Source organism: Trematomus bernacchii, unplaced genomic scaffold (assembly GCF_902827165.1).
Source record: "Trematomus bernacchii unplaced genomic scaffold, fTreBer1.1, whole genome shotgun sequence".
NCBI lineage: Eukaryota > Metazoa > Chordata > Actinopteri > Perciformes > Nototheniidae > Trematomus > Trematomus bernacchii.
The window spans coordinates 1,423,845-1,449,596 of NW_022987784.1; the positions used below are offsets into that span (position 1 = coordinate 1,423,845).

At 42.0% G+C, this 25,752-nt stretch overlaps 1 protein-coding gene and 4 non-coding genes across 6 annotated transcripts in view; 1 reads left to right on the forward strand and 4 right to left on the reverse strand.

The window, feature by feature from the left end:
• Positions 1–1,892: 1,892 nt before the first annotated feature.
• On the reverse strand, positions 1,893–2,033 carry LOC117497507. Its single transcript, XR_004557407.1, has one exon. It is a non-coding gene; the product is annotated as a U4 spliceosomal RNA (small nuclear RNA).
• A 1,245-nt stretch (positions 2,034–3,278) lies between these two features.
• LOC117497500 lies at positions 3,279–3,419 on the reverse strand. Its single transcript, XR_004557400.1, has one exon. It is a non-coding gene; the product is annotated as a U4 spliceosomal RNA (small nuclear RNA).
• An 871-nt stretch (positions 3,420–4,290) lies between these two features.
• LOC117497513 lies at positions 4,291–4,432 on the reverse strand. The gene has a single exon (XR_004557413.1). It is a non-coding gene; the product is annotated as a U4 spliceosomal RNA (small nuclear RNA).
• Positions 4,433–5,167: 735 nt separating this feature from the next.
• On the reverse strand, positions 5,168–5,308 carry LOC117497501. Its single transcript, XR_004557401.1, has one exon. It is a non-coding gene; the product is annotated as a U4 spliceosomal RNA (small nuclear RNA).
• An 8,167-nt stretch (positions 5,309–13,475) lies between these two features.
• plxnb2b (plexin b2b) overlaps positions 13,476–25,752 on the forward strand; it is a 115,798-nt gene continuing 103,521 nt past the window's right edge. Inside the window, exons 1-2 of one of the 2 annotated variants that reach the window (XM_034149423.1) lie at positions 13,476–13,795; positions 13,918–13,976. The gene's annotated coding sequence lies outside the window, so the exon portion shown is untranslated. The remainder of the gene's footprint in view (positions 13,796–13,917; positions 13,977–25,752) is intronic. The other variant, XM_034149424.1, reaches the window with a different exon arrangement.

Genomic DNA, 25,752 nt, shown 5'->3' on the forward strand with positions numbered 1-25,752 from the left:
GTCGTCCCGGGGCCGAAAAAAATCGGGTCGGGGAGGATACAAATGAATTTTGGGACGAATTTGGGACGAGAGTTAAAATAAAAATACCCTGCTAACTCTACTACGAACGGCGATGAAAATGAAACTGACTGCACGTTTTGTGTAGTACACAGTTATTAAACCTCCTTGTCAACATAAACACACACAAAGCATTTAGCAACCCGCGAAACACACACACACACACACACACACAGTACGTAGCTACAGCTGTCAGCCAGCCGCACAGCTGTGATGTAACTACCATTTTTTTTACCCCGGAGCGGTGCGGAGAAACAAAACGTAACTTATGAAGCAGCTTTTGACGGCGCGCTATGCATGGGGCACCCTAGAGGGGGTTTCCAGACATGTCATTGCAGCTGAGATGAGAACTCTCCATCGTATTTAGTCCTTAGCAATATGCTTCGCCTCTCCCCATGTAGGGATGGGTACCCTACCCTGGTCTTTTTATCGGTACTGGAGACATTTAAAACATATGTCATATGTATTATTGCTACATGAACATTATATTGCAGTTTTAGTTTCGCCAACTCCGTTTCTAATATGCAATAAGACTACAAAATGCGTCTATGATGTATTTTCGATCTTTCCAATCCAGACAAGAGAGCTCTCTCTCCCGTCTGTGTGCGAGGGGGCGGGGCAGTTTGTAAAGGTCTCCTGACTGTGTTACAGACTGTCATCCTGGTTAGTGGTTACTCTGGGTTCTGTCTTCTGTCTTCAGGACAGAGTGTTGGATTTTTTTGTTAATCGGATGGGACTTGATTGGATTCAATATTAGAGTAACTTTCTCGCTTGTGTGTTTTTTTTAAATATATTTGGCCTTTGTTTATGTGTTTGACTGATTTACTCAAATAAAAAGGTTGATGAATTATCATCTAATGATTTGTATGATGTTTTATTTATGTTAAAGGTCACTTTGAATGATTTTAACTAATGATAATGTAGAAAAACAAATATTTTAAATTCGGGATGATCCACATTAATTTCGGGACGGCTTAGATTGTATTTCGGGACGGTTCCGGGAGGATGGTGAAAAAAGTTAGTCGAGAGCCCTGGTTGAAAGACTGCATGGAAACTCTGTATGCAGACTTGTAGTGTATTGTTAGGATAAGTTAGTTAAAGTGGACCTATCATGCTATTTTTAGGCAATAGCATAGGTCTCAGATATATACAAATATATAAAAAACATGTCTTTGAAGTGTTTTGCTCAAAATACCAAACAGATCACCCATTCTAGTCATGCCTCATATCCCTCTATTTCACTTCCTGTTTCAAAAGTGCTGATTTTGGCTATAAAGCTCTAAAAAAAAAAAAGAATTGATTAAAAAAAAAAGGAGGGGGCTGAGCTCATGCGGGAGATTCTACCGGCAGATTCTGCCGTGATGAAACGCCATATCATGGATTATCAAGGATTATTTCTGAAACAGTATGGAGCTCAAAGGCTTTCTCTCTTGCCTATACCACAAGGTGAGTTCCTTTTTATTTCCTGCTTCTTCACACAGTATGCTCTGGGTTGATTAAGACTAAACACACTTACCAAAGAAGGTTACAAATTAAGTTGTTCTCAGAGTAGCCCTTTATATTTATTTTAGCATCCCAAAATATAGTTTTTTACTAACTGTATGTGTTATATAACAGGTATTCTAGGTTTTTTAGAACAAGAAGTGAATAATACCAGTTGTGAAAAGACTTAATTAGTTGTGTTGAAAGTTCCTAGTTCACGAAATTCATTTAATCATTATAGACATCTAGTGGAGAGTTTGGATAATGATATTATCAATCCAGTGGTGGGACGGCATCTTCTTACAACAGTAGAGCCTTTTCATATGAAATATTATTATTTAACACGTTATCGGTCTCCTGAGAGACTGTCAAAAATTGCCGTCGCCGACTATATTTCAAGTCGTCTAGGCGGGGTATTGGGTAAAGTTTTCAACCAGCAATAATCACGCCTCGGATAAACCTCATGGGCTACGATACTGCCACTGCGCAAAGCTAAAGATCACAGGTTGCAGAGGAGACGGGTATAAGGTGAACACACCCTTCTGACAGGGTTTAACATGAGTACTGTTGAAAGACTGCATGGAAACTCTGTATGCAGACTTGTAGTGTATGGTTAGGACAAGTTAGTTAATTTATATGGGGTGTGTGACTGTCCTGCTATAGTTTGGATGGATTAAAACAAGAAGGTCAGTGTGCCTAATTGTTGTTAAGAATATAGACCTCCTGCAAAACGTTTTGAAATAAGATATGATTCAACTTTATTTATACAGAGGGTAATTGTACAGAGGTTGCATCATAGAGTGGGAAAGAAAACAGATATCTAAGATTCAAATCAAACACAATGTAACCAAAATGAAGATCATAAGTGAGTTATGGCGCGTTTCCACTACACGGCCTCGCTCGGCCCCGCTCGGTATGGCTGGGCCTCGTTAGGACTGGCTCACTTTATGGCGCATTTCCATTACAGTTTAGGAACTGGGGCAGTATCTATAGTAACGCAGTGTAGGCGGAGCCGTGACGTGATCTTCAGAGGACCCCAGGAAAACAACACAGCCGTTAGCTGTTAGCACTCAGAGCTCACAGCTCCTCATATCTGTTCAGAAACTAGACAAAAGTTAAACAAGTACAAACCACAGACTGCCTGTGTCATGGTGAATACAGTCGCTGCTTTATTTATGTCTGTATAGGCCGTTGTTGTGAGTGTGGACGGTCGGAGCATATACTGCGTTAGCTTAGCCAATCTCCATTTAGAAAACAAGCATTTTAAAAGGTTTTTCCCCTGCCGTCTGTCTGCAGACTTGACAAAGCATTAATTCATGGTTTTTACTAACCGGTATCAGTATGTTGTTACTTCGGCATCATTTTGAAACGTGTATTACAATTAAATCACGGTCAAATATGTCCATCTTGTTGTAGTTGTTGCCCCCTTGCCAGCGACGCTCTCTCTAGTTTAGCATACTCAGCCCGACTCAGCCTCGTTGTCTCTGGCCCTGGACCCACGATTTTATGAGGCCAGAAAAACTGTGAATTAGGACCCGCCGGCCGGTACTAGGCCAAGTGGAAACGCAACCAAAGACGGGCCGCTGACGTCACAGCCCTCTTAAACCGGGCTGCGGGCTGTAGTGGAAACGCGCCATTAATGTAGACAAATATGAAATAAGTTTGAACATGTATTCTGTTTTTCCTTCTTCAAGTGGAGCCTTTTTATAATATATTATTATTGTTTAACAATTTATCGGTCTCCTGAGAGACTGTCAAAAATTGCCGTCGCCGACTATATTTCAAGTCGTCTAGGCGGGGTATTGGGTAAAGTTTTCAACCAGCAATAATCGCGCCTCGGATAAACCTCATGGGCTACGATACTGCCACTGCGCAAAGCTAATGATCACAGGTTGCAGAGGAGGAGGCTATAAGGTGAACACACCCTTCTGACAGGGTTTAACATGAGTACTGTTGAAAGACTGCAAGGAAACTCTGTATGCAGACTTGTAGTGTATTGTTAGGATAAGTTAGTTAAAGTGGACCTATCATGCTATTTTTAGGCAATAGCATAGGTCTCAGATATATACAAATATATAAAAAACATGTCTTTGAAGTGTTTTGCTCAAAATACCAAACAGATCACCCATTCTAGCCATGCCTCATATCCCTCTATTTCACTTCCTGTTTCAAAAGTGCTGATTTTGGCTATAAAGCTCTAAAAAAAAAAGAATTGATTTAAAAAAAAAGGAGGGGGCTGAGCTCATGCGGGAGATTCTACCGGCAGATTCTGCCGTGATGAAACGCCATATCATGGATTATCAAGGATTATTTCTGAAACAGTATGGAGCTCAAAGGCTTTCTCTCTTGCCTATACCACAAGGTGAGTTCCTTTTTATTTCCTGCTTCTTCACACAGTATGCTCTGGGTTGATTAAGACTAAACACACTTACCAAAGAAGGTTACAAATTAAGTTGTTCTCAGAGTAGCCCTTTATATTTATTTTAGCATCCCAAAATATAGTTTTTTACTAACTGTATGTGTTATATAACAGGTATTCTAGGTTTTTTAGAACAAGAAGTGAATAATACCAGTTGTGAAAAGACTTAATTAGTTGTGTTGAAAGTTCCTAGTTCACGAAATTCATTTAATCATTATAGACATCTAGTGGAGAGTTTGGATAATGATATTATCAATCCAGTGGTGGGACGGCATCTTCTTACAACAGTAGAGCCTTTTCATATGAAATATTATTATTTAACAAGTTATCGGTCTCCTGAGAGACTGTCAAAAATTGCCGTCGCCGACTATATTTCAAGTCGTCTTGGGCGGGGTATTGGGTAAAGTTTTCAACCAGCAATAATCGCGCCTCGGATAAACCTCATGGGCTACGATACTGCCACTGCGCAAAGCTGATGATCACAGGTTGCAGAGGAGACCGGTATAAGGTGAACACACCCTTCTGACAGGGTGTAACATGCATACTGTTGAAAGACTGCAATCAAACTCTGAATGTAGACTTTTCCGGTCAGACTTTTTTAGTGTACAAGTTAGTTAACTTATATGGCGTATAGTAGACACAGTATGCTCTGGGCTGATTAAGACGAAACACACTTTCCAAAGGTTACAAATTAAGTTGTTCTCAGAGTTGCCCTTATATTTATTTTAGCATCCCAAAATATAGTATTTTGTTAACCGTATGTATAACCTTTCAAAAACATAGTGTCCGAATATAGACTTCCTGCAAAACGTTTTGAAATAATATATGATTCAACTTTATTTATACCGAGGGTAATTGTAGAAATAGCATCATAAAGTGGGAAAGGATGCAGATATTTAAGGTTCAAATCAAACACAATGTAAACCAAATAGAGATCACAAGTGAATTAGTGGATAATAAACATATTGAATAAGTATAAAGTAAGGTATTCTGGGGTTTCTAGAACAAGAAGTGAAGAATAACTGTGTACTCTACAGCTGTGTGTTATCATGAAAATAGTTGTGTTGGAAGTTCCCCATTCACAGCATTCCTTCACATAATCTTTATTGACATCTAGTGGAGAGCCCTGGTAATTACATTATCAATACATTGATGTGAAGGCTAGAGCCATTTTATATTATAGAATATTAATGTTTAACAAGTTATCGGTCTCCTGAGAGACTGTCAAAAATTGCCGTCGCCGACTATATTTCAAGTCGTCTAGGCGGGGTATTGGGTAAAGTTTTCAACCAGCAATAATCGCGCCTCGGATAAACCTCATGGGCTACGATACTGCCACTGCGCAAAGCTAAAGATCCTACAGCACGTTCTGGGAAGTGGATCTGATACATACGTAGTTGAGTTACGGTCCTAACGCTTTGCCGAAAGACACACATATGGCCTTCTCAGCACACAATTCATTTACTTTCCTAAATCATGTAGTCAGTTAGTCTCTTAACACCGTCAGTTTTTCCCCAATTCGCTTGTTTTAGGTTTAAATGTATTAACTATCGCCGTGCCGCAATGCATCATGGGATACAATCTCTCATGCTTTCGTTGTATTGTCAGCCCTGCTTTATTGTGCAGTTTATGTTTATTTAAAAGGAATACAAACGTTGACGTTGCCCATTATGTAATGATAAGACACAAACACTCGAAAGTTTGTCATTTTAAACTTTTAATAAATAACAAAGTAAGCGGCTGACAACCTACGGTGGCCCTTTAGACCGAAATTCTAAACGCGAAACCATGTTTGAAAAGGGGACACTCACACTCAGGTGAAAACGTCAGTGTTGAATACAACAATTGCATTGTAAATATTAAGTATGTTAAATATGGCATACAGAAATTTACTTTTTAGGGGCAGCATTTTAAACGGCTTCCTTGTAACTCGTCCTTTGAAAAGTTATACTTCTAAAAACCACCAGATGTCGACATAGACGAGGATAAACCTGCTCTGCTTTTCCTGTCAAGCCCTTGACATAACATAACACAACAAATAACGTTACATTATCTTAAAAAAATATGTTTTATCGAGTTGCGAAATCTTGTGATGCCATTTGAAGTAACGTTAACCTATTTTGCACGTGCGGAAGATACGTAACTTTGTTTACCATCACCGTTTACTGACACTATTCATTATCGCCTGGTTAAAATAATGTAATAATAATGTCGCAAATATAACGTTTTTGTGTAGCTTGTTGAGTAACCTAATACATTACGGCATGCTAGCTGTCCCTCCCTCGTAGTTTAACAAGTACAAGATTACACTTGTCTTACCTACTCGCTGCTCCAAGTCTTTTGAAGAAGTACAACTTTAAACGATAAAACTTGAACATTGAATTAAAAGTTAAATCCATAAAGAATAGATCCTCTATTATGCGGAGATGCTGACCATGCTGACCTCAAATTGAACAGGAATGAAAAATGGCCGGACCGGAAATTGATTACGCTTCGTTTTGGTATTTTCACTTTTGTGTTATACTACAGCCATAATGAATGACCCTTCAAAAAAGTGCCTAAACAAATTCCATGTTTGCAGAAACCTATTAAATGTAAGCAATGGACCAGGGACGAGTTGAAACTGTCAGCTATTGAGGCACAAGACTATTTATTATCCCTAAGAAGGCTTTAGTAAACTGTGTTTTATTCCCCAAAATTACCTGTTAAAAACATCTTCTCATTTCAATGTTATACATTCTTCCTAAAGATTACAGACATATTTATCAGATATGCAATATTTAAAAACACTGCATAAAACACAGTTATGATGTAGGGATTAACTAAAGTTTCAATGGAAATACAAACATTATTATGAGATTATTCCTTGAGGATTATGTCCTCGGGGGGACATACAACTGCCTCTAAAGTTGTTTTCACAATACTAGTTATAATATTGCAATATGTACCATGTCTCTGGTTCTGTGTCTGTTTTTGTCTGTTGTTGATTGTGCCTTGTGTTCATTCATTCATTCAGATATGTCTTACACTGGGACTAGCTAAACACAACTTCACTCCTCATGTGTTGTATTGAACTGTATACATATAAATGACACAAACTATTTTTGTTCTGTTATAGTAACAGTGGCTTGTTAAACATGTAAAAGCACAACCCAGATTTATCAGTGGAAAAGTCCTACGAACCAGCCACCAGGAGAAAAGATGCCTACATGCGGGATGTCTAATACTGTACATGTTTTTGATCAGACCATAAGCCCCTATTAATGATGAGCACATTGCACACATGTGTCTGTGGTGACACATTTACCGTGTGGGTTTTAAGAAGCCCTTTCCCTTGTTGTAAAGCTTCAGTGGGATAATGCAGGTGCTTTTGGGTGCTCAGCAGATAAGCGTTGGCGTGCCAGGTGTTAAAGCTGCCTTGGCTGACACATTAGACAGGGATTTGCTCCTGCCAGAATGTCAGGCCAATGAGGTTCGTAGAGGTAGGCTTGGATCCCTTTCAGAGACAGGTAAGTATGAAGATAAAGGGATTACACCATGTTTGCGCAAAGTAATCTCAAATGAATCCTGCCAGCCTCTGTTTCATCCTCACCTGGAAAACACACATTTCCAACACATTACATGAACCGAGTTAAATTCAAAGGATGATCCCTTTAACATGGTTTGGAGAGAATTTGAGGGCACATTGGGTTATGGTCATTTAACAACTGTTACAGTAATAATCTCCTGTAAGTCTTTGAGGCACCTGATTACTTTTTTGTATTAGTACTTTCTCCTTTATCTCTCTGCCCAGTGAAGCGAAGTGTTGGGTTCTGTAATCACCTGGGCCGTGCCATGAATGAGACTCGGCGTGGTGGTCCCTCACTGCCAGGCTTAGACTTGACCTGTTGAACAAATAGGACTGTGAAAGCAGTTGAAGTCCCTTTCGGTTAGCGGCTCTCCCACTGGTTGGCTGAGAGATGAAAATAGAGTGTAACAGATGGCTTAGCTGTTTCTGCCATTCAGCACAAGCTGCTGGGCAGCCAGCATAATACCATGCCATCCAAAAGGGACTCAGTGGGCTGCACATAGTCTTCAACATGCTGAGACCTATTTTCCCCCTCAACCATCAATCACAGGTTTCAAAAACAAGAGAAAAAAAATCAATGTCATACTCCGGTCACTCAATCCAACCCATCATACACCATGTGGAGCAGCTCATAGTTATCAAGACTGTTTTGGTTTGGGGGAAATGTAATCTTGTCAGTAAAGTCTGTAGACTGTGTTTTTGCCAACTAGGCTGATCCAGCTTAGACCACACAGTGCTGCTTATAATCACAAAGACCTTGTCAAGGACACACAACCTCTTAGAATTACTGACATTACTGAATCAATGGGGGATATAAATGGTGCACACTTTGTGTAAAAGTGTGTGCATGCAGTGTTTGTTTACCTACAGGCCATTGTGTAATCTGGGCCACATCTCATCATTTGGTTAAGGGCATTTATTAATGCTGAGAGTCCCTCTGTTGCCTCTCAGAGTTGGGCCACCTGGACAATACAGGACGAGCCGGGCAAACTGTGATTAGATTGTGTTATGAGCAGGGGAGGAAAACAATGACATTTTTCATGTGCAAAGTGACAGCTCTGCCAGAGCAAGGAGACATCTGATAAGAGAAGACAAATGTCGCTCTTGGTGCCTTTTAGTTTCTCCATCAACTTCAAGGTCAAAGACACAGAGTTACATTACAGTTTCACTCCTCAATGCCACACAGCAATACATTTTGGTTTTTGCAACTTCAAACATACATTTTCTAATTCAAATATTGTGTCTTTCTTCCTCTCTGACACACACATGCTTGCAGGCTGTTCACACCAACCCACACACTGCTGCCATCCTGCTATTCCCAGCTTGTGGTTATTCCCAGACTGAGTCAGAATGGCACCATAAGCCTGTGTGTCCGTTTTATGCCAAACGTGATGTCTCCTTGTCGCACATGCCTTGGCAGAGAATCACATCCCTGCATACAGTAGCCATCGCTGGGCTGCTCACACACCCTTCCCTCTATAGTTTCATACAGTGTATACGTCATGTTGACAGCTGGGGGCACATTTTAGGTAAGGAAGCCATTTAAATCAAAGTTTTCCTTCTGCTCTAAATAACCTTCCTCTGTCTCCCAGCTGAGTCTTTCTTCACACCTTTATCATTCACCACCATGACAGTTTCCTCTGTGAGTTGCTCCATCTGTTATCTCTGCATCTTTAGGTTTGCCACCACAGTATATCTGGCAACCCTCACCTAGTGATACAACAAATAACAAGGCTGATAGATACTGACTACACAGATGTATAGCAAGAGCACAACCAGGGGTACGACTGAGAGAATGTGTGAATTCATATATGTATATTTTTCACTGAACACATTATTAGATGCATAGATATATTTATTATTAACATCACCAGTGTTTATGCCGGCCTACTGTATTTAAAAAATAATGCTGTGATGAAAGCCAGGACCATGGTGTATGTTATTTATCAAATGTAATATACTCAACCCAACTTCATCTGTAAAAGTCTTATTTATGGATGCAGTGGGACTCCCCAGGCCAGCTCTATCAGTGAAATACTACCAAAATGTTTATTTACTTTCATTTGTAATGTAATATCTATAAATACAGTATATGTATCATCTTTTGAAATGGAAATAACTTGTTTATGAAGCTCAGATATGCCTCAGTGTCCTAATGGACTTGCTAATGATGCGTGCACTTAAACTGATCTTGGTTATGGATGTTGTGCTAATAATCTGATTGTGTGAAAATGCAAACTATTAACCTTATAGTCCCACAAAAAAATAATAATTCTGAAACAATTCATGCCTAAATGCTTTTCTGTAAAACACATAATGTAATATACTTGATCATATCTAAGTGAAGGCGATCTGTATAAATGAACGCTTGTTTGACTCTTGAGCTAATGTAATAAGTACATTTCCCTGTGGGAGATCAATAAAGATCGTATTGTATTGCACGGTATTTGTTATGTGACGATGAACAGGAAATCAACAATGCAACAAGAGCAACACAGGGTGAAGTCAGCATTAGTCTCCTACAATGCAATACCATTTAATACAGCATCACAGCAATGCATATAGCTTTATATCTGGAAACCAGGAAATGTGATTTAACATTTGTTAGTTTTAGGGTTGTTGTATTAAATTGTTTTGTCTTTGAGGTATTTGTATTGTCATACACACATTGTACACACAGTGGAGATGGATACAACATGTTTAGTTTACAATGAATCCTGTTTGCAACACATTTCTTTAAGTAGCCCTATTTAACATTGATAATCTATTTTAATTGAATAAATGATTTATAACAAACTATATCGTTTTCCTCTCATAAGTGAAGACTGGTGTATAAACAAATAATTATGACGAGAAAAAAACAGTGACAGATATTTCATAATAGGAGAAATTATAATTGTTAAAACATTTTTACAATAAATAAAGTAAAAGGTTCCTTGTAATACATGGTTATTTCATTGACTGTTTACTAGTAATGATAGAATATGTTATCCTCCTGTTTGTCAGAGGTTGTAAGTTAATGAGAGTTACAATCTGCCACCAACAGAGGGCAGTCTGTCCACATGGCACACAGACTCTGAACTATGAACCTTGAATCTGATGACCGCTCCATTATTATGGACAGCTGAAACGCTGTGTCATAAATTACGTTATATAATGTGTTGATAGTCAAAACATGTTACTGTCCGGAGCTGCTGAGGGACACTGTATGACAAATGGGGCTGTTTGACACCGGCATGATAACAGATCATCACTATTCAAGCTATATAAAAGGCAAGCTGCAGGAAGGTATAGGCACATTGATCAAAATGTCATCACATTCAGGCAATCTAATAGAACAAAGTGCATTTCTTTTCCACTTTAAAGAGCTTTGACTTGGCCTGGCTACCTCCTGACATCCCCTGGGCTAGCACGTTCACGACTCAGCATTACTCTTTAGACAAACAGGTTTGGACATATTGAACTCAGACCCAAAACAACTTGCCTGTAGCCCGCCACTTTCCACTCTCCCAGCTCTGTTTGTGATTGGGGAAGTGTTTGTCTCTCTCACTCTCTCTCAGAATGTCTGTTTGCCCGACACTTGTCTGGCGTGGCCTAGTTTCGCCTTGATCTCATCAGTCAACGTGAGGACCTGTGAAGGCCATCTCCCCATCTTGCTCTGTGAATCTCTGCCAGCTTCGTGCCTGTGTCAGCAGATAGGGACTGACTCACACCCACGCATTCTCCAGTCTTCGCTCCAGGGCCCACTGGGCAAAAGCAGCACATCTCCCCAAACAGACAGCCTCATTTACATGCCCATAAATCACTCACAAAACTCACACCCCAGCCACACAACAAGGCATGACACAGAGCCACGAAGCCCACTGCCAAATTGCAGTGTTTCATGATATTAGGCTCAAAGGCAGCAATAAGCTATTCATGTAACCTCTTGGGTGATGATTGAGCCAATCACGCTTGAGTGGTACTTACACACATATGGCCCATATCTGAAATCAGAGCAACTTGTGGCCCCATGCTGCATAAATGAATCAAAAAATCTGTGCATTTCCTACTTAAAAGACCTAAACATATGGCTGAATCAAAGCTTATTACAGATTCAAGCAGCAATGAAAGATTGTTGGATTTTCTGAAACTCAGCTTGAGTGAAGAGCATCAAAATGATATTGCCAGTGATTAACGATTCAGCATCCAGGATACTGGAGATACAAGATAGTTGTAATCACTATTAACACGACGCTCTTAAGGACGTAGTGAAATGTGGCTCTCTGAAATATAAATAAATTACAAGTGTTTGCTCTTCAAAATATTTTTAAACTAAGAAATGTCCCCAATTCTCTTTCATTCGCATGCAATATCAATGTACTTTTTTAGGTTTTGTTAAGCTGTTTGTTAGACAGGGAAACTGCGATTGAGAAATAGAGAATATTTGTAATGATAATTTGCAATGAATGTTCTTAAGTGGGCTTTTGGATCCCTTACACAATTTAGACCTAGAACCTAACCTTTGATGCAGTTGGGTTTTGTGTACAATGGGTTTAAAGATAGCTTCCTGCAGCTGAGGCTTCTGCTTGTTTTGGATTCTCAAAGGATCAAAAATGACATTTTAAAAACTCAGCAGCAACGTGGCGTTCTCTGGATAAATGACAGACCTCTCCGTCACTGGGAATTATTCCCCTCCAGAAGCCACGTTTGGTAAAGCTGTCCATGAAGTCTGTAGTGCTGAGTAAACAGAATACTTGACTCTGAATTAGCACGATGCAGAAAATGTTTTTAAGTCTTGTGAGTAGGTGACCTTCAAAAAAAGGCTGTAGCTACTTTACCATCTGACACTGAGTTGATGTCTTTTGTTGTGGGAACGTGGGGTATACAGCCCTCAGAATTGACATGTTAAACATAGTGACAAACTGGTTATTCTTTAGATTTAATGTCCTTAAAACTATTCAATTTTCCAGCAAAAGTAAAACAATAATGTTATCAAACATCAATTAGTTATAAATAATAATACAAAAGGATAATAGCTTAATTACATTTAGCTGCTTCAGTTGCTGACTCACTGCCATGGTTTAGCTTCATGGGACACTTTTACGTAAACACAACTGAGCCATTGTTTGTTTGAATTAGTAACATAATGAAATGGTTTTTCATACTTTGAGAAGAAGAAGAAGAAGAAGAAGAAGAAGAAGAAGAAGAAGAAGAAGAAGAAGAAGAAGAAGAAGAAGAAGAAGAAGAAGAAGAAGAAGAAGAAGAAGAAGAAGAAGCTTATTGTCATTACGTAGTACAGGTAGGCCTATATGTAACGAAACGGTTTCTCTGCATTTGACCCATATAGTGTTAGGAGCAGTGGGCTGCCATTATGTACGGCGCCCGGGGACAAGTAGTTTACAACTGTCTGTTATGGGGACAATACATGTTGTGTTGTTTTGTTCACAAAGGTATCATCATCAGCTTATATTTCAAAAGTATCTGCAAATAACACCAAAGCATTCTGTATCATTTATCATTACATTTGTTTTTTGGGTTAACTAACCATTCAAGTTTTCCTAAAGTTTTGTGTTTCACAAATGAAGAAGTTAAAACAAGTGTAATTTCCTGGGAATGAATCCTCATATTTCATGGGGATGTTTAAAAAAAAACACATCTTTTTATGGTATGACTTGACAGAATTATGTAACTGTGCTAAGAATAATCCGACAGGGCGGGAACCTCAGTGAAACTAAAACCATTAACCTACTTTTGCACATGTCCTCGTGATATTAGGGGAGCCACCCCCACAGACCCACAGCGCGGGGCTGCCACACCGCTCCCACCGCCCGAGGGAATATTTCGGTGTGTCGGCGAACAGACGACACAACTTGTTTCGCTCTCCCCGCTCCCTGTCTCCCCACGCACACACAAACACACACACACACACACACACAGTGTGGAGTGGGAGGGGAATATTTCTTCCCCTAGCCGGTCGCTTCGGCTTTCCTACTGTGCGCGCTTCTCTCTCTCCCTCCCCTCCCTTTCACTCCCTTTTCCTCTCCTCCCTCCGTACAACCTCCCGGTTTCCTCAAACGCGATGACAGTCAAGGCGAACGCGTGAGCGGATCCCACAGGTGTGTTCCTGACAACTGAAGCCACGGATCCTCACACACACACACACACACACCTGGAAATTACCATGTGACTCGGCACCTGGGCGTGGAGAAAGTCCCTGATATTCTACCAAGAGAGCCTTTTGTTGAGGAGTTGCTCGGGTCGCCTTTCAACGGGAGTCGTTCAAACAAGTAGCCCGTGTTTTCTACGGAAAAGTGCCTTTTTAAAACCCCCGCACATGACGTGTGGGGAGAGTAAAATGTGAACTTGGTCACGGACTTATTTCCTTTTTTTTTTTACTCTTTTTCCGAAGGGTTTGACAGTATCGGGACTTTTCGCGTTTGTGCAACTCTCAGCTGCTTCTCCTCCAAGGTGAGTTCAGGGGAAGCTTGTGTATCGCAGCTAAGTGGGGTCGGCATTTAAGCATAATATACATTTCTAACCCAGGTGTATTTAACACTAAGTTTTGATAGCTTATGATACGCCCTATGGATATGGCATGGAGGGGTAAACACGCTGCTCTTTACACGGTACTGTTTTATACACCGTGCCACACTGAAGTATTCCTACATATGTCCATTTAAAACACATGTGCTTCTTGTAAATGAATGAAATGCGTTGAAAACAGTTGTTTAAAAAGATAAAATAATGTGTACTTCAGTCTTTTGTGCAGGAATTGTCGAAACGCTTGTCATGCCGGGGTGCAAAGTTGCTCTTCTGGTAAACTCAACAGCTGTGTGTTTGGAGATTAAAAAAACAACAACAACTAAGAACCTCCTGGCAGACATGCTCTCTACCCTAAACCATTTCATCTCAGCCACAACATCTGCCCAGTCAACTCACAAGGAGCCTTCTGTCCCTGAACACAGGCAATTTAAGTGAGGAATGGGCATGTGGACTGTGTTCCTCACCTCTGGACAGTAGGCTGTACATCAACAGCTGAGAGGACTCAAGCAACAGAGAGCATTGCCTTTTGTTTGTGTTTCTTTCCCCTCTCTTTCTGATGGAGAACAGGGACACAGAAGCACTATTCATGTCCTGTTGAATCTCCTGTGCAGTTCTGTCAGTCTGTATCTCTCAGTCCCTGGCGCGGCCCTCTTTAGACCACTGTACTGCCTTGTTGTCTCTCTAAATCGCCCTTTTATGTTGGCAGGCCATGCCATCTTCCGCCCCACGTGCAAAGACCTACTGTACATCGGATGCTCTGTCTCTTAGGGATTAATTTCATTAGATAACATTATGCAAGCAGTCTTATAGTGGGAATGGATTAGTGCAGTGCACGTGGAGGCAGGAAAGGCTGGTGGTAGAGGTGATGGCTGGAAGGGGGTTATAGCAGGGGGTCAACAGTCTACCAACTGAGCAAGTAAGGTTTTCCAATAGATGCCATCTGCTCACATGGACACACACAGGCAATTGAAAACCATGCTGCTTCCTTGTCTGTTCCCTCTTTCCACCATATCTCTCTTTCCTTGTTCTTTCTCTCTCTCTGCCCAACAATGCTTCATTCACAGTTTATCTCTTCCACTCTGAATAAATAGAGACACCTTATCTGCGCACAGGAGAGTGGTGATAAATGCTTTCTCCTGCTCCCTGCAAGGGTGAAGAAGACAAGCGTACCACACTTCTCATCATGCACTTTTCCGGGCAAGTGAATAGGAGACATATCTCATTCAGGTCATGTTAGTGTTTCAAGATCCTGCGAAACAATCCCAAAAGCTGAGTGCAAACTACTTTGCTGTACAAAGAAAACAGAAAATGACAAACAAGGCAGGCGTTTCTCTGTAAACTTTGTTTTGGTTATAGGCTGCTGCCTCTAGAAATGAAACTTTGTGGTGAGATACACTCCAGCTATTCTTGGATCCAGTAAAATGGCCTCTGATCAACTGTGAAACAGAGTGTAGTGAGCATTTAGCTGTTAAGCTGCCACATGTTTTGGTTGAAAAAAGTTCATTGTGTCCTGTTTTAGTATTGCACACTTTTCTCTGATAGTTTAAAACCATGTCATCTCCTGGAACCATGTGCCGCATTTAAGCGAGCGCTGTAATATTTTTTAGGTCAAATGAATTTGAACTTATCCCCCGTCTCTTTTGTTTCCTTTGCCTTGGATTACTGACTTCTGTCATTTTCATTTTGAAAATAAAACCATAATCCTCGTACGCAAGGGAAAGCCCATGCCTCCTGTCTGCAGCCTACAAGCTGATAAACAGCATTAAACAAACTGATACATGAATTGTGTTTATATTGGTAGTTCATCGCAGGTTGTTCATTTAAAATGGCTAGTTAATCTCCTTTCTTCTTGTCTTCCTACTAAAAACACTATTTTCTCATAAGCATACTGCTATCTGTAAGAGCTAGTTTCTCTTTGATTAGCTAACTGGAAGTCATTGTTTGACCAACATGACCCCACTGTGGATTGGACTTTGTAAACAATTTGCTCATAAAATAGGTGTGGCGTGTATGAGAAAGGCCCATATGCATTACCTTGTACCACTAGCTTATCTAAAGTACACAGGCTTCAGAGGAGTCTGTGCAGATGCATGAAGGGCGTGTCAGCTAGGCATTAGACGGCTAAAGAATCTGGGGAATAGAGATTTCCTTCAGATAGGAGATAGGCTTGTCTTTTCATGTCTTGAGGATTATACAATGATGATGGGACGTCATGGTGAGGTGGATTTCTGATCTTATTCCCGCCGGGTTTTAAAGCTGCCACCCTTGCCCTTGGACTCCTTGGGCTGGTCCCAAACCTTCCCTTCAACAACTTCCCTTTCTTTACCCGGCCATCTTGCTCCAAAGTGGCTTTGTTTGTACTTCACACACCAAACCCTCGCCACTCCACACTTCTCCCCTTCTGTGTATTTGAGATCTGTGATAACAGGACAATGTATGACAGTCTTGCTAGGTGTGATCATGCCAATTCTCATGCTAACTCTCCCGGCAGCCAGCTATGTGGACAGGCTCTTTGGAAGGAGATGGCGGCCAACCCACCAAGTTATGAAGCTTTAAATCCACTGCAATCCACAGTTTAACCTCGTTTGTCCACAGCACTTTATTATTATGGTCAAGTTCCTCAGAAGGCTGTACTTTTACCACCTTTAAAAACAACAGTGAAATGTTCTCAACCCACACACAGTCTTTCATCTCATGTCACTGACAGACCACACCAAGCCCTCTATCCATCGTGGCTTACATTCTTCTCCACTCCACCGCCACCTCGTGCTGAGTTTTCCCCGCGGCTGCCCTCACTTCTACCTTTAACCGTTGTGACTTTTCCCTACACTCTCAGTACTCGGAGCGTGAGTAAGAGGAACATGATGAATATTGTAAACGTGCTCGCACTCATGAAAGAGATAAATGATTCACATAGGGAGGCAGCTGCTTTAATTGCTTGATTGAGAGGTTGTGGGCAGGATGTCTTGCCAGAGAAGGTCGACAACCTAATATTTATTTTAAAAGAGAAAGGGAAACAGTTGAAGTGATATGAGGTTTTGAGAGGAAGGCAGCTTGTATAAAAAAGGCATGTTGTGTGGGGATGACAGTCAGCAGACATGAGGTTGCATAGCTGAGGACTAAACACTGGTGATGGATCACAATACACACATCTGCCTCGGTGTGCCTCACCCACTTCCCCGTGGCAGCTGAGCTGACAGGCTGACACACAGCACCACAGAGGCTTGTGGTGCTACCTGCTCACTGAAGGCCTGTCAACCAGCTCTGGACAAAGGCAAAAGTTCACATCCAGCCAGCCATTTCAGCCAGCCAGGCACCACACGGGCAGGTATCTGAAAACGAATCAGCAATGATGAGAGTGAAGGGTCACCTTGATTTCCTATCCTGGGAAATCTCAGTCCGATGCTTTCTTCTCAAAGCTTGTATTGGCAGCAGAAAAGAGAGCAGCAAGCTAATTTATGTTTTGCTTTTGGTAATTGAGTCTGGCACGTATTGCTATCAAAATGCTATCCACTTAATCACTACAGAGGGAAGTTGGTCGTGCCTGCTTCAATCAGTGTAACGCTACGGGCTGATGTTCGGTCCAGCTCACGATGTAAGGACGATTCACAGATCTCTCAGACTTTAACATATCGAAGATGAGTCAACGCTTCATTTCTGTGCAAATTGAGGGTGCCTGTGTAGGATTTGGCAGCGTTCTGCTGATATATCTTTCTCGGAGAGATTTTGGTTTGAAATGGACTTAGGCTTACTGTAGCTGAGAAATAATGGAAACTGTGGAGCCACTTAATGCACCTGTAATGCATTTTCACTGCACTTTTTGTTCCTAACTGAGCGTCGCTCCATGTTGAGTGCCATTTAATCCTAGCTAAGAGCACAGGGTGCAATTCATTTTTATTCAAGTAATTTCTTAGTTAATCCTCAAACTGACCAATTAACTTCTGCCAAGATCATTTTTAATTATCACCTCTGCTTTACAGCTAATATGACTTCCAGCTGGTTTATGTTAATATGGTAGTTGCTATCGAGTATTGGCACTCTGATTCTTCTTCTTTTTTTTTTGTATGCACGCTGAGCGATTAATTATGTAGTACTGAAAATGAGCCTCAGCCAGGACTGGCGGGGTGACAGATGCATGAAGGGTCAGTGCACTGTCGGCAGCTGGAGATGAAGGTCACACCAACCTGAGAGAGCTAAGGGGGAAGGTGGAAACTGAGGAAGACATGGAGGGATGCTCTGTTAAAGTGTAACTTCATAGAAGAGATGAATGATCCTCATTGATATAGGAAGTAACTCAATTGCACAAGTTTGACTCTGAACAACCTTGTTTTAAATAGACGGTGCTTTTAAAAAGAAACTTACAAGCTTCAGTGTGTCTCAACCAGAAACAGCGCTTCGTTTGGCGTGAACAACTGATTAGAAAAGCATTACAATATTTACCACTTTAATTTCCATATTACAAGCAACTGCTATTTATGTTCTTTCACACATTTAAATAAGAAAATTATAGTTGACCTGCCAGGTATTTGTGCATTAAGAGTGCCTCATTTACAATTTTAAGTGGGGTGAAATCTGGCACCTCTTATAATATAAATACTGTAGGCAGAACCTGCTCTAAAATAGAAATAGCAACATTAGATCTTGAGGAAACATATGCTGTCCTTATTATCGCTGGCATCTGCTGAAACCAACTGGCAGCTGGAAATGGACATGGGGGGGGGGGGGGTGGCAGCACTGCTGGAGGTAGGGTGTCTATCTCTTGCTTGTCTTTTTCGATCATAGTGTAAAGCCAGGGAAGGTTTTGCTGGGAAAAGATGAGATTTTTTTCATTAAGCCATACCTGTGCTTGCCATTGAACGCTATTTTGCACTCAATTGCTTTTGGTAATTATGTCTTTAAAATGAAATCACATGCTTGATTAATGAAATGTAAGCGTAAAGCAGAGAGTTCACCTGTTCAAGATGTTTCTCATTCAGCTGTACATTACATAAAATATATATCTATACTTCTTAGAAAGTGCATTATCGAGCTATAATACATTGTATTGGCAAGGCTGTCTGCCTTTTTATACATTCTATAATGAAATGGTATTATGAAATGTAATCATTTCTATGTCGGTGTCCTTGCCTCTGTTAAATGAGGTGGGTATTGTGGCCTTTCAGTAGCCTATGATCCAGGAGGGACCTATTAAAATCTGTTCATACAGCAATTGTAAAAGTTCCTGAGAATCTAGTTAAATGCCACTGGCTCTGTTGCTTCTCATCTGTAAACTGGCGGGCCCATTTTACTGTGGCAGCAGTAATAACGCTGGCAAAGAAACTGCCTTAACCTTATAGGCTGACATTTTGTAGTGACCACCGGTAAAATGTGTGGTTGCTAATGTCTGAGGTGGGATTTCCTAAGATAACAGTGTTGTTTTAAGTTTGAGAGGTTTCTTTATTGATCCCCATGGGGAAATAAGTCACCCAGAATGATGTAGCAGGGAAAAAGGCAAGTAGACTATAAGCAAAAAAAACGAAGGAAATCTGCAATAAAAGCAGCAAAAATAGACATTAACAGAAAATATGTTATAAAACACTGAAAAAAAGCGTAGAGGTGAGCTTTGTGACATTTGGTTGCATAATTCTTTGGAAAGCAGACACGTAGGGCATTAGTATGAGTCAGGTTTCTACTTTGGCATTGACCTTGTTTAGTTGGGGCATTGTAGCAGACTATAGACAGACTTGTATTTTACACCTCCCTGCCTTGGTCGTGCTCTGACAGGGATGTTAGCTATGCCTGATAAGCCAACCATGACCCTTGTGCTGGAGCAATGTGGAAGTATCCAATGCTCTTGTGTTTTATAACTTCCTGTTTATACTCACGTCTCTATCTTTGAAGCCTTTATCAGCAGAACAGAGTCTCTCTGTAACCATTGTCCTGCCCTCCATAACTTCTTTTTTTTGTACAACTACATTTTTTTTGTCTTTCCTTACTCAGTGTGTCTTTAGTCTAGGTGGATATTAATCCTGGTGCTTCAAACCTGCCTGGGGCTTCAGGGCTGTCTTCTGAAATGCAGATCTGTGGAGGTGTCATCATAACTCTATGTCTTGGGTGTCTGCGCTTGCCCCCCAGCCTTACTCTCCTATTCACGCAGCCGTGATGACATGCATATTCCTCACTGACTCATTCAAAGCTGCCCAGTTTTGGTTTCCCCCTCTCAACTTTATATGCGCCAAATGAAGTTGTCGGATATATTTTATGCTGGTGTCTGCAAATCACGTAGACATGGTATCTGCATTTTTCTACCTTCTCCCTTCTCTTCACTAATCTGTATACAGTGAGTCAGACATGTGATGGTCATGCACTTGTGCTTCTTGCACGGTACATTTTTGTCCTGTGACACTCTTGTTTCCCAGTGTTCCCGTTTTCACAGATCTGTGTTTACAGTTACTCTGCCGCACTTGGTTTCCAGCCTCTAACTAAAGCAAATGACAGGCCTAGAAGAAATGACATCAGAGTTGCAGCCACCATGCCCCTGTAAGAATGCCTAAATATTTACAGGCCTGCATAACACATGCTAGCCTACCACTTGACTTCCCATTTGTACAGCCTGTAAGTTTTGAAACTCAGCCCTGTGGTCGCTCCCTTCTTCTGTTGCTGCGTCTATTCTACGTCCTGTCTGGGCTGATCCCACGTCATTGATCCCTCCGTGGAGCGTGGCTCTTTAATTACAGTCATTAGCCCGAGTAGATCTGCTGCTGAGGTTAGAGAACCTTATTACCAAGACCTTGTCTCTCTCCTCCCCACACTGTGAACAGCTTAATGCTGCTCGCTATAGTCCGTCTCTGAAAACAAGCTGCAGTTACAATGTTTACAGAAAACAGGCTGCCGAATTGGATCCCCAAATCACACAAGTCTCACCAGGAGAACATTTCCCCTTCTACTTTCATCCTCTTTCCATTGATATGGAGGAGCTTTCCAACAACAGATTGAAGCAAAGTGGGGTCTAAGAGGCCATGTCAATGTGGCGCTGCTTGTTGACTAGGGGGACCGCCGTCGAGTGGTGGCATGACCAGACCAGAGTAGCCATTTATCCACCACTCCAGACCTCCATTAAGGTCTCTCTGTAGTCCTCCCTGTTGAAATGTTCAGTCACTTCCACTGACATGCCTCTCTCCGCCTCCCTTAGCCAGTGTTTTTTATTTTTATCTGTTCTGTTTCACTTCCAGTCCCTGTTTTTGTCTGCCGTCAGGATGTCATCACACATTCCTTTGTGTCTGTTGTTTAATTAGTCATATGGATTCGGTCTGCTCTTTGGGTGATGGAAACAATTTACTCACATCTTGGTCCCATCGGGTTCTTTATGTGTCTCTCCACCATCCGACTTGAAAACAAAACATTATCCCCCTTGAGCAGCGTGCTAAAACTACACATCTGTTCTGCTCAAAGGATATAAACAAAACAAGTCCTAATTACTGAATACATGGGAGATTAAATATGGTGTAAATCCAAGTGATAAAGTGTCATTTCTTTTCTGTAAGGGAAATCTGATTAGACCAGATTAAATAAGTGATTTAGTATTTAATCTAAATCTGCATGATATTTGTTTGGCCAGGCCACACCTATACGTTCTGGTCACAGTATCCATGAAATATGGAAGTTGTGGCTCTGCGTGTGACAATACTGATGTGACTGTTTTTATGTTGTTAGCTTTAGAGACACTAATCATGGAGATGTGTCCCTAAAGCTCAAGCATAGAGCAGCCTGACCTGGCTTCAGGCTTGATTTTTTTGATTTTCTTTTTCAAGAACTAGGTTAAGCCTTGGAAAAAAATATGCTGTGCAAAACATTCAGTCACGCTGGCGAGTTCCTCATGCTGTGGTTGACCATTAAGGAAGTGTTGAAACGTTTCTGCGTTAAAGTGGGCTTTCTGGTGCCACAGCCTCATGACAGAATATAGTCCTACCTTTTGTCTAATGGCATCACGCACCTCATGTTGGCTGATGTTGATGTTATGGCGCGTTTCCACTACAGCGCGGAGCACGGTTTAAGAGGGCTGTGACGTCAGCGGCCCGTCTTTGGTTGCGTTTCCACTTTGCCTAGTACCGGCCGGCGGGTCCTAATTCACAGTTTTTCTGGCCTCATAAAATCGTGGGTCTAGGGCCAGAGACAACGAGGCTGAGTCGGGCTGAGTATGCTAAACTAGAGAGAGAATCGCTGGCAAGGGGGCTACAACTACAACAAGATGGACATATTTGACCGTGATTTAATTGTAATACACATTTCAAAATGATGCCGAAGTAACAACATACTGATACCGGTTAGTAAAAACCATGAATTAATGCTTTGTCAAGTCTGCAGACAGACGGCAGGCGAAAAACCTTTTAAAATGCGTGTTTTCTAAATGGAGATTGGCTAAGCTAACGCAGTATATGCTCCGACCGTCCACACTCACAACAACGGCCTATACAGACATAAATAAAGCAGCGACTGTATTCACCATGACACAGACAGTCTGTGGTTTGTACTTGTTTAACTTTTGTCTAGTTTCTGAACATATATGAGGAGCTGTGAGCTCTGAGTGCTAACGGCTAACGGCTGTGTTGTTTTTCTGGGGTTCTCATTGAAGATGACGTCACGGCTCCGCCTACACTGCGTTACTATAGATACTACCCCAGTTCCTAAACTGTAATGGAAATGCGCCATAAAGTGAGCCAGTCCTAACGAGGCCTAGCCATACCGAGCGAGGCCGAGCGAGGCCGTGTAGTGGAAATGCACCATTAGTAACAGAACCCAAGCTTGGCGAGACCCTGGATTTTAGTGCATTATTAGCGGCAGCAGACCACCCGTGGGAGCTCAGACGAATAAAAATCCCATTTCCTCTCTGCCCATTGGTAGTATTAAGAGCTGAGGATTGCGCTGTTGCCTGAGTGCCAGTGAAAAGCCACTCAGTATGTGAGCAGTTAATGCTCTCTCAGCGCAGCGAGGGTGAGGCCTTCCTTCTGTATGCATCACCCCCAGTCAGCTTGATCGATTCTCTGTTTGCTGTGTCTTGTCTGCACAAGCTCACACTGCCCACTCCACCAACAGAACAATCATTTGAACTTCCACCGGTACAACCTGCTTTCCCAGCACATAGGCACATGCACCCAGATACACAAATGTACAGTGAGTCCACACACAGCATTTCTTTCAGCCTAAGGGGCCTCGGCGTCAATCCATGAATTCCTCATAACACAATCTGTTGGCTGATCAATAATTCAATTCTATCTGTGAGCAAGCATGTCTGGATTTAATCTCACCTGCACTTCCCTTGGCCTTCTCTTAACAAGGTGGGTGTTGTGTCCTTGAGCTGGGGCTAGGCTTATGTCTGTGTGGATCTGTGTGTGTGTGTGTGTGTGTGTGTGTGTGTGTGTGTGTGATCAGTTTGCTTTAGTTAGCTCAGGCAGCGCTTGTTCTAGTCCATCGTCGTGTATCCACTTCCCCTGTGCATGCATGTACACGCACGAGAGCCCTTAGCAAACGTGGATTAGAGAACGCTCATTATTTTAACTGTGTACATCTCGTGTGTCTGTGTGTACAGCAGAGTGTGGATGTGAAAGTGTCCATCTACAGTTGGCGAAGTTGATGTGTGTGTGTGTGTGTGAGCTTATGCGTGATCTGTCTCTCCCTCCAGGCGGCTAGAGAAATCAAAGGCATGGATCTCATTAAAAGGTATAGAGCCTGTGGAGAGGTCAGCGGCTAAGTTCTCTTATTAGTGGGCTCCTGCAGCCTGCCTTGGTGCTGCCAGTGGGAGGGGGTCCCCTCACCAACATCCCTCTGATCCCTCTCCAGCCCACACCTGGGGGGCAGTGTGCCCAACTCTCTTTTTCACTGCAGGCTTCAACCCCATCCGACGGGGTCAAGGACAACACACAGAGGCGCGGATTTACCTCAGATCCCCGTCGTCTGGCCCCGTGTATTTCCCCTTCTTTCTATCAAGGCCTAATGGGCTGCCCACTTCCTATTCTGTTTTTATCCCTCTTTGAGTATTTTATCAAAGGCCGCATTCAGTTTCCATCCCAGTGACAGCCTCTCTCGCTGAATATCAAGCTGCACCAATCGCCCGACAAGCGGCTTTCTGGGTCGTTAGTAACTCGTTCCAGGGCCTGGGCTCCTATCAAAGCCAGCAACCATGAACCAAGGATGACTTTCAGCCAAGGGCAAAGTGTGTGTGTGTGTGTGAGTTAGAGAGACAGGACGCTTCTGAAGGTTGCCTGACTTTGGACAGTTTCTCCCTTTCCTGTGGATGGTCTTTCTCTTGACTCTGTCTCGTCCCCTGTGTGCCTCTCAGTTTAATGCCCTTCCAGATAAAACAACTCCAGTAAACTTCCTCTTTGTTTCTCCCGCTCTCCTTTGCTCGCTGATAACCACGCTATCTAAAAGTAGGCCCTGGCAGCACTCCCTGTCTTTTCTCCCCCCCCCCCCCCCCCCCTTACTCCACCCATCACCTCCCCTCCCCCCTCTCTCTCTCACTCTCTCTCCTGGTATGTTAGGGTGCATTGTATGTAATCTGTAGATGTGGGGGAAACGGTCTGTTTTTTTTTTTTTTCCCTTTTCTTTTTCGGGCCGCCAGAGAAGAAGGCGGCGGGAGCGATTGCGGGTGGAGGGGTCTGGCGAGTATCTGCTGACTGTCACTTCCATTAAGTGTGCTGTCCTCAACCGCGTCCCCTATATGCCCAGTCCAGGCTCTCTGTAAGCCAAGGTCCCCTTTTGTTCAGTGTCCAGCCTTTCTAATCCACAAACCCTTCAGTCCACAGATATGCTTCGGTAATTACAGGGCAGTTCCTTTCTGTAAACCTTTCCTACATGAGGATTTAGATCATTTTTGTAGGCTTATTTTTGTTGCCATACAGAGTTTAAGGGTTTTTCTTCTATATATATTTGTTGGTGTAATGTTTTGGCATCATCTTTCCCCAAGAGCAGAGAGGGATAAAATCACAATGGTACACAAACTGCTCCTGCAGCCTCTTTCCGCTCACGGCCTCTGTCCCTCCCAGGCTCAATCCATTAATAAAGCTTGGCCTTTTTTTTTAGATAAAACAAACACAAATGCTTGGTTTAGGGATTGTCTCGTGTGCAAACCACTCGCCCATTTTTGTGTTTGTTTACATATCATTGAACGCCCTGATCCCCCGACAACAGTGCTGCCAAAAACATAGGCCTCAGAGGAATTTAGTTTAACGCTATGCAAGGGCCTTTTCCAAAGGGCAGTGCTGCGCCTCTGGTTGTCGAAGTCTGTTTAGCAGATAATCAGTGCTTTAATTAACAAAAGTCAGTTCAGAATATCAATTATAGTTTTCCTCTATCTGCAGTCATGTCACACCGAGAAACAATTATGACTGATTGGGTGTTTCTATTGTCTCTTGCTGGTGATAATTAGTTACTTAGTTTATAAATTACACTTTTTCCCATAAATAACTCCCCCTCCTGCCCTTCACTCCCGTTGGTGATTTACTTTTTATATTAATGAGTGGCCTTAAGCCACCCATTCCCTCAAATCATGGGTTTGTTACTTTGAGTGTATTCTGTTGAAGAGGGAGAGCAGTGTGTTTTCCTTCAGAGAGCCTTAGGGCCCCTCTAGCATTCATCACAGTCCATACCAGAGGTCGCGTTAACCGAATATTTTCCGTCTATGACGTTTTTTAAAAAACAATGACGGAAAAATCTGAAAGCAGTC